Raw genomic sequence first — 16,919 nt, 5'->3', positions numbered from 1 at the left:
ATATCCAAGAATTGAAACTGTAAATCCCAGTATCAACAGTTTTGTATACTTTTAATATATACTTCAAACATTATTGTTACATGTATATAATTGATTTGTTTCATTGTAATGATGTGAATAAATAAAACAACTACTATTTTTTAGAAAAATTACTAGGTACTAGAAAACGACTACTTAGCACACAGTACAGTATTATAGGCAGGTGTAGATATATACCTACAAATGCTACACGTCGTAACATAACGTTGCTCCTTAAGCGATATATACGTAAATTATATTTATTTAATATTTTTATTACTTTTTTTATCAATAAGAACTTTCAGATTTGTACGGCGTTAACTTTTTATAAATTATTGCATTAAGTACAAATGAACTATCTAAATGCCGTATAAAAAAATATCGTCATAAATTTCACCTTACATTTCGTTATATGGATTTTTCGTACATTTCATTCTGTGGATTTTTCCTTGAGCTTTTTTTTCCTACAAACCTTTGGACCAACGAAAATGTACGGCATGTAAAATAATGTTATCTATGCATAAAATACTTTCAAAATAAATTAATTTTATGTTGTTTCAAATCACCCCCCGGACCACGGAAAGAGAGGGGATTGCAACCCTCGATTTTTTCCACTTGTCGCGTGATTTTTGTACGGCGTTGCGGAATAATGGATTAAAAGTTGTATTGAAACAGTATGAAACTGATGCCGTACAGAATCAAATGACCAAATTTACCCTAAAAATTGTCAGAAAATCAAAAAAAATTACCAACTTTGTGGCTCGCCATTTTTGTACGGCACTGCGCGCTTTCTTATTATTTTTCATGGATCTATCGATGGTAAAAATGCCGTACAAAAATATATGACCAAAATGTACCCACTCTACCTGCACTTTTGAATTCTCACCAGCACTCAGTTGGACTGCTTACAAGTAACGGCATAGTGCTGAATCTTATCATTTTATGCTCTTATATCGTCCTATATACGTCACCTTGTGGTTCATATGACCCATCCATTTTGGACATGGGCCTATAGTCTATAATATTAGAAGGCAAAATCGAAGGTAAAAGGGGTATAGGAAGAAAGAAAAAATCCTGGCTCCGAAACATCAGAGATTGAACCCACACAACAGGGAATGACTTAATCCATCAAGCCCAGAACAGAGAGAAATTTGCCATATTGATCGCCAACTTCAATAGAGAAGGCACTTAGGAGGAGGAGGGCATAATACTCTAGTTAAATCGGAGAGTACAGGAAGAGTCTATACCGGTTTCGGGTATTTTTTTACCCTCATCAGTAGTCCCATATCCTCTTCTCTCCGATTTCCCCAGGTACCATGCTTTGGGCCTTTCCGAATTGCAAAGAACGAAATGCCGCGGATGAACTAGAGCCATCTACCGAAAAACAAAATAAGTTATCAATCGAAGTAGCACAGAAAACGACAATAAATGTCGTTCCCATACCACCAGATTGACAACAGATGGAATACATAGCAGATGTTGTATTTTCGTGTTGCAAAGAAATTGAAAATGTTTATACATTTTTAATTCATTTACTCTTTTGTTGAGTAGGGGAGAGGGACCAACAGTGAGACAGGTCCTACAGTGAGACAATTTGTTTCCGCTCCCCTCCTTATATCCAATTCGTCTAGCAGTTTGTCAGTGCGTGTCTACTATCGATGCAGTTCCTTCGCGCCAGTATTTACTTTACAGCGAATGGGTGCAGGTCTGTTGTCGAACTACATTTGATTTGCACATGCTAAAGTAATTTTTATAGCTATCTTGTTTTGTTCTAACACTCCAAATATAAATAAATATTTTAATAGGCGATTTACGTCAGGGTAAGTAATATTTATGTAGTTTTGAAATATATTTAAATCTTGTGGATCCAATTTGTTTTACATGATATGCATTACAAAATGGCGGTCGAGGTCGGATGTCTAACAGTGAGACATAACATTAGGTCCAACACTGAGACTGTCTCACTGTTGGACTTTGACAATAATTATGAATAGCTTTGGCAATAAGTATTTTATTTGTTTCAGATCAAACATGGATCCAAAAGAAAAGAAAAATAGGGAACTGTCCTGAAGAAAAAATGAAAGAAGCAGTGAATCTTGTGCTGAATGGTGGAAGTATCAGAAAAGTAGCTGCTTCAAAAGGTATTGCTTTTCAAACTTTGGCAAGATACACAAAGAAAGCTAAAGAAGTTGGTGATGTCAGTAATATTCACATGTCACCTAACTACTCCGTAAACAAGGTTTTTACAACAGAAGAGGAAGCTTCCCTAGCAAAATATATAATCGATTGCCTACGAAATGGCTGTCTGCAATAAAAAGAAAATACCCGAAAAATGGCACAACCAAGAGAGGGCAGGATTAAAATGGTTTAGGGGATTTCGTAACCGACATAAACAACTCTCATTAAGAACGCCAGAAGGCTGTAGCTTATCTAGGGCTACCTATTTTAATAGACATAATGTGGGGATCTTTTTTGAAAATCTAAAGTCTGTTTATTCAAGAACTTCTGCATTTGCCGACGGAAGAAGAGTATTTAATCTAGACGAAACATCCACTATGACGGTCCAGAAACCACAAAAAGTTGTTGCTGTTAAGGGGGTTAAGCAGGTAAATAAGGTAACAAGTGGTGAGAGAGGAACCCTAGTAACAACATGTTGCATAGTCAGTGCTACAGGCCAGTATTTACCTCCAGCAATGGTGTTTCCCAGAACCCATTTTAAGGAACATATGCTACATGGAGCCCCGCCTGGTACCTTGGGCCTTGCTTCACCTAGTGGGTGGATGAACACAGATTTGTTCTGTGAAGTAATGGCGCATTTCATTAAATATTCGAACAGCTCCAAAGAAAATGCGTCCCTTTTAATTTACGATAACCACGAAAGTCATCTTAGCATTGCTGTTCTTAACCTAGCAAAAGCTAATGGGGTAACAATTTTAACGATTCCCCCACATTCTTCCAATAAATTACAACCCCTTGATGTGGGGGTTTATAGGGCGTTTTCGACAGCATATAATGCTTCGGTGGATAGCTGGATGCTGCGACACCCAGGTAAACCACTATCCATATATGAAGTGGCAGAATGCGTTGGCATATCTCATGAAAAGGCTCTTACGCCAAGTAATATAATAAACGCATTCAAAAAGTGTGGAATATATCCGTATGACGCAAGTGTATTTAGCGATGTAGATTTCTTGCCAAGTGCTGTTACTGATCAAGAAATTCCAGAAGAAAATATTACTAGTGGGTTAAATTCAACACAACCAAGAAGTGATGATGATCTTAGAACAGCAGAGTCAGCAAGTGACGAAAACACGAATATAACACAATCGGGAATCGAAAACTAAGATACGCCTAGTAAAAAATGCGCCTTTAGGAGTCCTGAAGATTTTCGAGGATTTCCAAAAGCAGAACCACGGAAAGCCAAAAACATAAAAAGAAAGGGAAAGAGTATAATTGCTACAGACACCCCAGAGAAAGAGGCAATAGAAGAAAGGTACAGGGCAAAAACACAAAAGGGAAAGGACAGATCTAAGATAGAGAAAGTACAAAAAATTAAGAAGAAAGTATTTGCTGAAGATTCCGAAACCTCCGAAGAAGAGCCACTACTAGATTCATCATCAGGAGATGAATCTTTTTTTAAAATTGACCCAGGTGATTTTTCGAATCTGCATAGTAACCCGACTAAAGGAGATTTTGTCCTAGTGAAATTCACTGGCAAAAAAGAGAAAAGAAAGATTTATTTCGTTGGAAAAGTCTTAAGAAGCGAATTAAATAAAGAATGTGAAGTTACATTTATAAAACATCGAAAAGAGGGTTCGAACAAATTTGTATTACCCGAAATAGCTGACGAAGCTGTTGTTTCTATGAATGATATTAAATTTGTAATGCCCCCTCCAATTCTCTGTGGACACACAAGTCGACAAAGGGTTTCGTTTATGTTTGAAATAGATTTTAGTTTATTAAATGTTCAGTAAAATGTATTGATTTCTTCAGTGTTTTGGTTAATATTAGACTTTTTCATGTTATAATAGTGTTAGCTGTTACTAAATACAATAAAATATTAATTACCGAATGTCTGCCTTTTTCTTATAAGTGAATAACAAATATATATTTGTGCAATTTTTCTTGTCACTGTAGGGCAACTGTGCCCAACAGTGAGACAGGAGCAGCTGTTTTAATTAATTGCCATAAAATATTCTACTTCATTAAAAACACAAAATTGGTAGCAAGAATATTGAAACAGATGTTATAGCTTCAATATGCCTAAAAAACTAGTTACTTTAAAAAAATAGTAAAATAGTTATGTCAGTTACAAAAAAAAGCGTCTCACTGTTGGTAACTCTCCCCTACTAAGGAATCTTTCTTGTTGGAACTTTTACCACGCTGAGCAGATGCGACGTGAACTATTTAAAATTCCCTCATCTTAATTTCCTCGGCATCCTGTATGATTTATAATTTTTAAAAATCTCGGGAGGTTATAACCAAAAAAAGTATTCGATAAGTAACGATATTTATTGTCGTTTTCTGTGCTACTTCGATTGATAACTTATTTTGTTAAATTAGACCCTTTGGTATGATTAATATTAATAGATAGGTATATTGGTTATTAATAAGTATATTGTCTCATGATGAATATAATATTATCTAGACATGATCAGGGCCCTGATTCTAAATCAAATTTCGACCAAAAACAAGTCGCTTTCAATATGGCGACGGTTGAAATGCGATTGTGCGAGCCTTGTGGATTTTAGTTGAACTAACGAAGTGACGTCATGAAATAGCGACTATCGAAATTAATAGCGACTTTAAAAAGGGTGTTGATATTATAATTTCGACTGTCGAAATTATTTGACACGGAGATGAATGAATGGCCAAAAGCGAGGTTAGGTTTAGTTTAGATGTGTTTTGTTTATTTCTTGCAAGGAAAACTAAAGCAAAAGGTATTATAATTATAATATAGCTGGGTTTAATTGAAATTTGCTTGTTTTGAGGAATTAGATAGAATAGTATTAAATTAGAAATATAATAATTGAGAATGTCCAGAACATGAATCATCAACTCAATGAAAGATGTAAGGTAATAATCTGGGAAAATTAGTAAAAAACAAGGAAAATTAATTACCAGCTATTTTATTGCTGGACATGCTGAAATCAAATCTTAAGATTTCCTATATTAGTAATATAGCTGTGCAAAGTCCACAGAAACTGTGCTATTTTGTTTATAAACAAATTAACGATCCGAAATTTTTTTTTTATTATTGCTCTATAACTCCGAAAATTTTAACTTTAAACCAAAACACTCACATAAAAATTGACAGTAATTTAATTCTGCACATTGATAATTTATTCCAATTTCCTTCGACGGAAATTTTCCTCGGAAAATTCGGGTTTTCCAAACAAAATCTTTAATTTTCAACTAAATTTGAGACAAGTAATTATTTATCAATAATTAAATAATTTGGTGACAGTGACATAAATCTATTTTGTTATGAGTGTCTTGAAGATATGAAAATTTGTATGTACAAAGAGGACCGGAATTAAAAGGTATCTAAAGCGTCGTTTAAACACAACGATAAGTCACAGCAACTAGTTGTGATGACAAGTTGAAACGCTGTTTAGACGCTGCGATTCAATGCGATACCACTTTCAACCCAACTCCAACTTTGATAAGTTGTGCGATGCACCGTTTACACACAATGATAAGTTGCAACAACTCGATTGACCTTGATAAGTTGTTTGATTTATCGCTGTGTTTAAACGATCCTTAATGGTTCAAAGATTAAAATCCTGTTGTTTATAACTCTGTCGCAAATGCCAGTCAAATTTGACCGGTTAAGCGTCGTTTAAACACAACGATAAGTCACAGCAACTAGTTGTGATGACAAGTTGAAACGCTGTTTAGACGCTGCGATTCAATGCGATACCACCTTCAACCCAACTCCAACTTTGATAAGTTGTGCGATGCACCGTTTACACACAATGATAAGTTGCAACAACTCGATTGACCTTGATAAGTTGTTTGATTTATCGCTGTGTTTAAACGATCCTTTATACCTGGAATCACTCCTCGCAATTCAATTTGTTTTTCTTCGAAAAGGACACAGAAGCCGCGCCCTTTTCAACAGCGTTAACTTAATTTAATTTAATCTAATATTTTCTGAGGGGTTCTATTTGTTTATAAGCCAAAAAATTGTTTCTTTATAACATTCCTGAGACCGCTCAAATGGTCCAATTTCAATCCTGTAAGGTACGTTGAATAGGTATAGTGGTTTTTTATACGAAAATCATAGTTATTCTGGTGTATCATAATCTTTCTGGTTATTATTTCGACCGAAATTTTTTAATTAACATTTTAAATATTGCTAAACTATTGGTTAGATTGTCGCCGGTCTCCTGATATACAGAGAGGGGCTAAATTATGGAATAAATTCATTTTCTCTAAAATGGACGATTTTAGAGAAAAATCCCGAAACAGGTCGATTTTTATTTTTAAATTGAATTTCTTGGCATATATTTCAAACTAGTGACGTCATCCATCCGAGCGTGATGACGTAATCGATTATTTTTTTAAATAGGAATAGGGGTTCGTGTTGTAGCTCATTTACAAAGGCGTTCAATTCTCTAATCAGTATTATAAACATTAATATCATTATTTATACAGGGAGGCCAAAAAAAATTTTGAATTAAATTAATTGACGCAAGAAGAAGAATGCATGTAATTTATTTAACTCAAAATACATTCTATTGCTGTCAGAAAATAGAAAAAAATGTTTATTTTGCAAATAAACATTGCTTTTAGCTTCAATTAAATGTTCAAACTGCCAATAGGTAGGAGGGAGGCTGTTTGTGATTTAATTTAAGCGAAAAGAAATGTTTATTTGTGAAATAAACCTTTTTTTTCTATTTTCTGACAACAGTACAATGTATTTTGAGTTAAATAAATTACATACATTCTTCTTTTTCCGCCAATTCAAAAATTTTTTTTGGCAACCCTGTATAAATACCTAATGATATTAATGTTTATATTACTGAATAGAGAATTGAACGCCCTTTCAAATGACCTACCACACGACCCCTATTCCCATTAACAAAATTATAGATTACGTCATCACGCTCAGATGGATGACGTCACTAGTATGAAATATATGCCAAAAAATTGTAATTTAAAAATAAAAATCGACCTCTTTCGGGATTTTGCTCCAAAATCGTCCGTTTTGAAGAAATGAATTTATTCCATAATTTAGCCCCTCTGTATAATCTACTATAATAAGTCCTTCATGTCATCAATTATTTAATTATTGATAAATAATTAGGTACTTCCCTAAAATTTTAATTGAAAATTGCAGATTTTTTGGGAAATCTCCGATTTTCTGAGTAAAATTTTTGTTGAAGGAAATCGGAAAAAAAAATAACTTTGTGCAGAACTAAATTACGGTGAATTTTGATTTGAGTGTTTTTGGCTCAAAGGAAAAATTTTAGGAGTTACAGACCACTAATGAAAAAAAAAAGAAGATTTAGGAGTGCTAATTTGTTTATAAATAAAATAACACACTTTCTGCGGACTTGTCATACCCCATATTACTAATATATGCAATCTTAAGATTCGATTTTAGCAATAAAATAGCTGGTAAATAATTTTTCCCAAAAATGGCATTTTTTCGATAATTTTCCCAGACTATCAACAAATTCCAATAAACCGGAGCGCCAACCCAAATTCTGAGCAGTCTCAACATGATAAGGTTAATATCCCCAGTTGTAACTAATATCGAAATGAATAAGAATCGCTATACTCTGCGGCTGTCATGGCGGTGTCGAAATGAAATTGCGACTGTCGAAATGAATTAGAATCAGGCCCCTGGCTTTTCGGAATCCGGCTTGTTCTTAAGAGTAATGGTTAATATGCTGTTCTATTTTTACTTTTATAACTGTGGAAAAAAATTCTTGCTATTGAAGGCATTACACTGATCTCTCTATAGTTATTTGTTAACCTTTTGTCATTTTTTTTAAATGAATATATTCTATTCATCTGGAATCTTTGCTTCTGCTTCAATTTTATTAAACACTCGTATAAAGACATGATCCTTGTGCCTCCATACTTCAGCAGTTCCATTTTAATGTTCCCTGGTCCTGGCGCTGTTATGCTGACATGATTATGTCACCCGACTGTTTTCAGCTCCTGGCCTATTTATTATAATTTAACAGACCCTTTTTGTTTGCTGAATTTGATTTATGTGTTTGTAAATGCAATTAAAAGGGGGACCTTTTTAACAGGTACACACCTCGATATTTCTTTTTCATTCTAGAAGTTTTATTGATTTATTATATAAATATTGTTTCTCGATTTTTCTGTACTATTCTTTTACTTGTATTATGTAAACATACAATTTCTTTCCGGAATATTCGCGAAAGATTGTTTCTATAAAAAGGAAACAAAATTGTATATTTAGTCAGTTGTGAATTTGAAAACGTCGGTGTACTTTGATATGTAACGGGCGCGGTATAATTTTTGAATTTGTAATTAGATAAATTAGTAGATTTGGTGTAATAAATAAATTCGATATCGTAGTTGGTAGAATAAAAGATATAAATTCAGTGTTTTTCATTTGTTTAGAAGTAAGTTATTAAAAATAAATAAAGTCAACTAAAACTAAACATTAGTGCCTAAAAGATCATAAAAAAGTCAGTTTTGTAACATTACTGTTGGCTTTCTTTAGTGCTTTAGGTATATCTTCCTGTGTAATTTTTGCTTCCTCCATCATTATTGGCACAGGGTCTTGTGAGATATACTCCGGCCTATTCTCCTACAACAATTTTGTGTAATGATTTGTCCACCCTTTGTAATTATCTGTATGATATTTTTACTTTGTTTATTACTTGTTTTTTATTTTTTTTTTCATGATTAGGTACATTGATCCGTTATACCCTATCGTGTTGTCTAAGTAACTGCACATTCTCTCCCAGCATTAGTTCTTCTCGAGCCTTATTCTTTGCTTGACTTGTTGTGTGAGGGTACAGTTCACCAAATATAGCTGAAAGTGTGAAAATAACTACGATCATGATGCGCATTCGTCAAACGACGGACCTCGCACTCGCAGTGACGGTCCAGACCGTTTTTATGTTCGTTCTCACTTCATTGTTAGCACAGGTAATGGGAATTTTACATTTTCAGCTATATTTGATGAACTGTATCATATTTTTCTCGTGTTCCTGGGGTTCTGTAGTGTAGCCATTTAGAAACTTATCTTTTTTCCTTTTAATCATCTCTTCGAATTCGTCACTATATTTCTCCAAATATTTATTCCTGTGTTGTTCAATACCCAGCACTTCGTTTGCCACTTTGTTAATACAGCTTCATAGTAATATTCCCTAAAAGATCCACACGAAAATCTCAGTAGAAAGTTAATACATATCTTTTTGGTAATTAAATGAAGCAAATGTTAGACTAACCTAAGCAAACTTCCTAAAGAAAAATTCCTTGTCTTCCACAACGGATTCTGAAATGATGTCATCGGGCATATACTAGGAACCCATGTCTCGAAGCTCTGTTGTCTTCCATTCTTGCAAAATATCCCGCCCATCTCCACTTTGCCTTATATAATCCATATCTTCCACTACAGTTCGTCTATGAACTTCGTCGTTTCTTACTATATTTCTTAAGGTTATTCCAGGGATTGACCTCTCCACGAATGGTCCATGATTCTTTGAATGGATTTCACTCCCTTTACATTCTTGTAGCAACAGGACATTTGTTTCAAATATAGTTTTATGGTATTATTCCCTAGAAGAACACATAAAAATCTTATTAGAAAGTTAACTCAAACCTTTGGGTAATTAAATGTGGCAAATGTTAAACTAACCTAACCGAGCTACAATACAGGGTGATTGATTAGTGTGATTCAATAGCTCCGCTATAGTAATAGATAGCAATAAAAGTTAATAACAAAAATTTTAGCCACCTTTGAGCTTCATATTACAAAATTAGTTAGAATGTTACAGGGTGTTCGATAACACAGTGGCAGACTAAACTTATGTTTTTTTAAATGGAACACCCTATATTTTATTTTAAATTCGAAATCCTGTTAACTTCTCCATCACAAAAATATTAAGGTTTGTTATGTTATACAGGGTATTTACAAAGCTATAACCAATTTTATATGAAAATCGTAATAAGTTCAACTCCCTGTATAAATAAAAATAAGCAAAACAGCAATGGTTTGTTAATGCCGTATTATTTACCTATTGTCAAACTTTTCAAGAATTATTGATGTTGCTAATTTTCTTTATTTCAAATACAGGGTGAGTCAAAACGCAAGTACATTATTTTCCCAGTAATTTTAAATGGAACACTCTGTATTTTATATCACTATTGAAAAGTACCATTACCGTATTTAATTTTTGGATAACATTCCCTATGTCTAAATTTATTAGTTTCCGAGATATTTTCATTTTTCAATGGACCAGTAGCGTGGCAACCCAAATCACCAGAATTTAATAAACTGGACTGATTTTTTTGGGGTTACGTTAATAATGAAGTTTATAAAATACCTCCAACAACAAGGGATGAGATGAAAAATAGAATATAAAGTGTATTTCGATGTGTTAATTTACAAATGCTTCGTAGAGTAAGTAGCTCATTCAATGATCGTTTTTAGGCGTGCATAAATGTATTAAAAGGTAATTTGAACCACCTCATGTAATTAAATATTAAAAATATTTTATTAATAGTAGCTAATTTTTTCAAACATGTTTTTTTGCAAAATGTATTACTGAAAAATTATTTTTCGTTCTTTATTTGTTACATTGTTACATTTACATACAAAAGTAGTGTTTAATTGTCTTCACAAAATGTTGTATTTTGCGTTTGTGTTTTTTTTTGTGAAATTTATTACCAATATTCTTTGTTTATTTGTTGCATTTACATAAAAAAGTAGTTAATTGTTTCAAAAATGTTGCATGTTGTGGTTGTGTTTTTTTGTAAAATGTATTACTAATAAATTATTTTTATTTCTTTATTTGCTACATTGTTACATTGATTACCGGATTGATAATCAGTAATCGTCAATTGTCAATTCAGTCATGGCTTACTTAAAATTTAGATAAATTTTGACACCTAAAATAATTTGCTCTGAAAAATGAAAATATCTCGAAAACTAATAAATTTGGACATAGGGAATGTTATATAAAAATTAAAGTACGGTAATGTTACTTTTCAATAATGATATAAAATATAGGGTGTTACATTTAACATTACTGAGAAAATAATGTACTTACGTTTTGAATCACCCTGTATTTGATATAAACAAAATTAGCAATATCAATAATTATTGAAAATTTTGACAATAAATAAAAAAATATGGCATAAAAAACCATTGCTGTTGTGCTTATTTTTATTTATACAGGGAGTTGAACCTGTTACGATTTTCATACAAAATTGGTTATAACTTTGTAAATATCATGTATAACACAACAAACCTTTATATTTTTGTGATGGAGAAGGTAACAGGATTTTGAATATAAAATAAAATATAGGGTGTTCCATTTAAAAAAATATAAGTTTGGTCTGCCACTGTGTTATCGAACACCCTGTAACATTCTAACTAATTTTGTAATGTGAAGCTCAAAGGTGGCTAAAATGTTTGTTATTAACTTTTTTTGCCATCTATTACTATAGCGGAGCTATTGAGCTTTACCCCACTAATCAATCACCCTGTATAGCAGGGGTGGGCAAATACTTTTAAGCGAGGGCCAAAATGAAATTTCCAAAATGTCTCTAGGGCCGGAGCAATGGCGGATCTAGACATTTGCATTGGAAGGGGAAATTTGCCTGAGGGGGGGAACTTCCAATGAAACACCAACCAAAAGACATAAAAAAGATAAACCCAAACAACATAAAAGACATAACCTAATAACTTACATAGATACATATTAAATTCCCTTAATGTTCCTAACTAGCGTGTTTATTGAGTTTAATCTGTCTGTCTGTGGTTAAAGTTTCATATGAGCTAATATATTTTTTGTTTCAACAATTTTTTTTCTTTAATTTTGGACCTTGTTAGGGGGGGAAATTTCCCCTTTTTCCCTCTCGTAGATCCGCCACTGGGCCGGAGGACTATACCCAGTATGTACGCTAATGTTTTTGGTGGAGGTTTTTCTCTGCCAAGAAATTTTTTTGACAAAAATACTATAAGTATTATTTTAAAGCATTTGGAGAAAGACATTTAATTGTTAATAATAAATAAATTGTCTTTCTGGTGTGTACATGCGAACAATTTGTTCCCAGTAAAATTATAAAATTTGTAATATGGTCCATTATATTAAGCCATAACAAGGATCCAGATAAAAAATGAACTTCAGAAATTTGATCAAGCATAAAGTAATCAAGAGCAGCCTTTTTGAAGATGAGGATATTTCTGAGTAACCAAAGATTCAATCTGCAAATCTAATATCGGATGGTAAAATGTTATGTCAATCAAGTCAACCATCATAGATGAAATTCAAAGGAGACTGATCTGGTATGGTCATGTACAATATCAATGGACGACTACAGGCTGCCCAAACAAATTTTAAAATGGACGCCAAGGGAAAGAAGGAAGGGAGGAACGCCGAAACAATCCTTGCTAGGCGGCATTCAGAAGGCAATGTCGGAAAGGAACCTTAACCCTGACGAATGCAACGACGGACGAAGCTGGAAACTGGCAACCGGAAGACGGAGAACGCTATAAAAAACCGGGATAATAATAAAAATGTTATATCCACTCTCTTCTTACTATACTATACTATGCTATGCCGATGATGCAGTACTAATTGCTGATAACGAGGATGACCTACAAAGGCAGCTCCACACTTTCAATCTCACAGCAAATAAATTTAATATGAGAATATCGGTAGAAAAAACTAAATGTATAGTGATAAGTAAAGAGCCGCGTAGATGCAAGTTAGAAATAGACGGCAAAATTGTAGAACAAGTAATGAAATTCAATTACCTAGGAGTAGAGATCACTAGTGACAGGAATATAAGAACAGAGACCACAACACAAGCGACAAAAGCGGCAAGAGTAAGTGGTGGCCTCCGAGAAACCATATGGAGAAACAAATATCTGACCATGGAAAGCAAAATAAAAGTATACAAGACAACAGTAAGACCTATTATAACATATGCAGTGGAGACAAGGACCGATACAAGAAAGACGAAACAACAAATCAACAATATCGAAATTAAAGTATTAAGATCAATAGCGGGCATATCATTAAGAGACAGACAAAGCAACAGAAGTATAATACGAGAACGTTGCAAAATTCAAAATATTAACAGGTGGATAAAAACAAGAAAGAAAAACTGGAACGAATATGTAAATCGAATGGAACCAGATAGATTAGCGAACATCTGTAAAAACAACAAGCCGTATAGCAGAAGACCCGTTGGAAGGCCGCCGAAAAGGTGGAAAGACAATGTAGAGTCAACAACAACTGAAACAGAATAAGAGGCAGACAAAAAGGAGTAATCATAGTCGCGCGAAGAAGAAGAAGAAGAAGAAGACTCTCTTCTTCTTTATTGGATTGTTAATGCTGACTTAATGAAAAAGCTGCAAGCTTTTGAGATGTGGCTTTTTACAGGAATTATGAAAATACCATGGACCGATCATATTACGAACGAAATGGTGTTGCACAGAATGGAAAAGGGACAGAGAACTTTTGACCATCATTAAAAGGAGAAAGACATAATTTGAAATTAAAAATCACACTAAATTTTATCTTTTTTTTTCACCTCTGTGATAAACAGTAAATAGAAGTTTTCAGGGACTTTCGGCTCTCCGTAATAATGTAATATTTCATTCTGCGTTTAAATTTTTCAAGAATACTTATTAGTTTTCTCAGGATTCGAAAAAAATTAATGCATTACGCTCTTAAAAAAATTGCTTGCGGGATTTCTCAATGGGCCGGATAAAGTAAGCAAAAGGGCCGGATCCGGCCCGCGGGCCGCCTTTTGCCCACCCCTGCTGTATAGTGTATTCATTTGAGTGTGTATTAAGTAAAATCTAAAGATTTAGTCATCATTACTATACTATACTATGGACATCTACAAACTACATTTATATAAAACAGAAAACATTTATATAAAAAACATTTATATAAAATTTATATAAAACAGTATTATATAAAACAGAACAGGGCCTAGATTCCGTGTAGTGTAGATTTCTACATGTAGCTGTCTATTGTAACTATCTATTCTCGAAGGCGATAGTAGCTTTTATTTTATTGGCATTCTATGCACACATATCGATAACGTTTCAGGAACTTTCGGCAATATACTAGTCAAACGAAAAACATTTATGGAAATCTGGTGACATTTAGTATTTTTTCTTCATATTCGTATTTAAACTACTGTCACTGTGTTTGTATTACTTTAGAATTTATTATCATATATGTATTTATAAATAAGATGAAGTTGGATGCCCTACGATTTAAATTCCGTTTTCATTTTTGTACAGGGGAACAAGGGGCTTGTTGTAACAGGGTTAAGTAGTAACACGGCTTTTTCATAGGTTATTTGACCGTTTTTAACTAATTTAAATGACTCAATCTTATTCTCTTATCGCCCTGCAAATGACATCGTCTAGCCAGCCATCCTCCGATAGTTGCAAATAGTAGTTTTGTGCACGTGCTTCATTTGGATTAGGTAATTTAAAATTTGACTCTCATAAAATTTTGGTTATCGCTATTGTTTTAAACGGAAATGAATCTTTCGGTATTCATTTCTTTTCTAAAGGGCCTAGCCGGGTAAGATGGTGAAAAGTGCCCCCAACTGGATTTAAATTCCATATAGGTCACTTTTTAGCACATATAGAGGAACTCACTTTCTGAAATTTTTAGCCCCCTAGGTGGTCACGTGACCCCCCTAGAGCCTAATTAGGCATTTTTTGTTTTTATTGTTTATCTCAGCCGCGTCAAGAGCTAGCCAAAAACTTTATTTAAAAAAGTTGTAGGTTTCAAAAAGATCTATATGAAATTTTTTTTTTATTTTTTGGCGGGAAATTCGAATTTTTAGAACAATTTTAAAATTTTAAATAACTCTGAAAAAAAAACTAAGACACTCGTTTTTACGAAAATCAATTATAACGTGTATTTTTATACAATCTTTCACTTTGAATTTTTTCAGATTTTTAAAATTGGTGAAACGTACCTTTAAAAATAAAAAACCGCATTTTTTCGGTTTTTTTTCGTTTTTTGATACAATTTTATACATATTTTTCAAAAAAGGTATCACCGTCACTAGAATAGGTAAAAAACTGAAAAATAATTGGGGTTTGCTTTATAAAATTTTTTTGTAACGGCATCCATTTTCAAGATACAGGGCGTTGAAGAAAACAAAATTTTACACATTTTTTACGATTTTGCTGAAACTACTGGCAACATTGTAATAAAACTTGGCGGGTTTTAAGAGGTAGTTATTGTGCATGTTTTGACATACAAATAAGGATTTGATATTCATCATTGGCGCGCATGGGGGTAATGGTCTGAAATTTTTAAAGAATAAAGATAGTACGCCACTGACATATTTTAAATTAACAATCGTTTTTAAATTCCTCGTTCAATTTGTGACAAAAAATCTCTCTTCTTATTTTTTCATACGACGCACCATTTTTATTCAAAAAATAAAAGATCTTAATCCTTACAAAGCATTCGAACTTCTAGTACAGTGGAAACTCGATAACTCGGATTAATCGGGACCGCGGCCGATTCGGGTTATCGAAAATCCGGGTTAGCCGGAAAATATAATAAAAATTAATAAAATACGGTATACTTACAGATAAACTCCGTTAGAATTGAAATAACATGAAATATATATAAATATGCACAGTACCTACACATCTAAATTACTAAAAACACCCAAACACAAACCTAAGCAAACGGAAGCGAACAATACAATACCTTATTCATACAGTCACAATCGGAACGATGTTTTGTTATTATGTATTAAGAACAGTGAAAACTAAGACCGTTGATTAAAAAAGAATTTTTTAAATAGTCTTTCTTAAACAATGCTAACACAGTTTGAAATAAAAAATAAAGGCATACTACAGACAGGTGCCTGTTGTTTCTGCCGGCGTGTGCCATGAGTCATTTTTACTATCGTGTAGTTCAAATTACGCAAATACACATTATCTCTCAAATATTATATTATATGCATACATTTTTATTGTTGAAAAGTTTATCTGATAATTAACTATTTTGATGGGAAATAAGCCACAATTAAATTGAAAAAATAATTTTATTAACATTTCGACGCCCAGATCGGATGTCGTTGTCAAAATACAAAATATGTACTGAAAATCAAAATGTTTATCTGATGAAAATGGGCCCGGGTTATCGGGGTTCCACTGTAGTTTCTACATCTACATACCTACATCATCCATTATAAAAATTAATTCGAATACTTTGGAAGCGTTAAGATATTTTATTTTTTGCAACAAAACGGCGCGTCGTATGAAAAATGGGAAGATAGATTTTTTGCCACAAATGGAACGAGGAATTCAAAAATGATTGTTAATTTGAAATATGTCAGTGGCGTACCATCTTTTTTTCTTTAAAAAGTTCAGACCATTGCCCGTATGCGCGCCAATGATGAATATAAAATTCTTAATTGTATGTCAAAAATGCACAATAACTACCTCTTAAAACCTGCCAAATTTTACTGCAATGTTGCCAGTAGTTTCGGCAAAATCGTAAAAAATGTGTAAAATTTTGTTTTCTTCAACGCCCTGTATCTTGAAAATGGATGGCGTTACAAAAAAATTTTATTAAGCAAACCCCAATTATTTTTCATTTTTTTACATATTCTAGTGACGGTGTTACCTTTTTTGAAAAATATGTATAAAATTGTATCAAAAAACGAAAAAAAAA

At 33.0% G+C, this 16,919-nt stretch overlaps 1 long non-coding RNA gene across 1 annotated transcript in view; it reads right to left on the bottom strand.

The window, feature by feature from the left end:
- LOC126893405 (uncharacterized) overlaps positions 1-16,919 on the bottom strand; it is a 38,030-nt gene that overhangs the window by 15,490 nt on the left and 5,621 nt on the right. The window contains exon 2 of the long non-coding RNA XR_007701168.1: positions 9,465-9,795. This is a non-coding gene — a long non-coding RNA (uncharacterized LOC126893405). The remainder of the gene's footprint in view (positions 1-9,464; positions 9,796-16,919) is intronic.

This window comes from Diabrotica virgifera, chromosome 10, assembly GCF_917563875.1.
Source record: "Diabrotica virgifera virgifera chromosome 10, PGI_DIABVI_V3a".
Lineage (NCBI taxonomy): Eukaryota > Metazoa > Arthropoda > Insecta > Coleoptera > Chrysomelidae > Diabrotica > Diabrotica virgifera.
The sequence above is the reverse complement of the archived record's forward strand: the minus strand, read 5'-3'. Positions and strand labels throughout refer to the sequence as shown.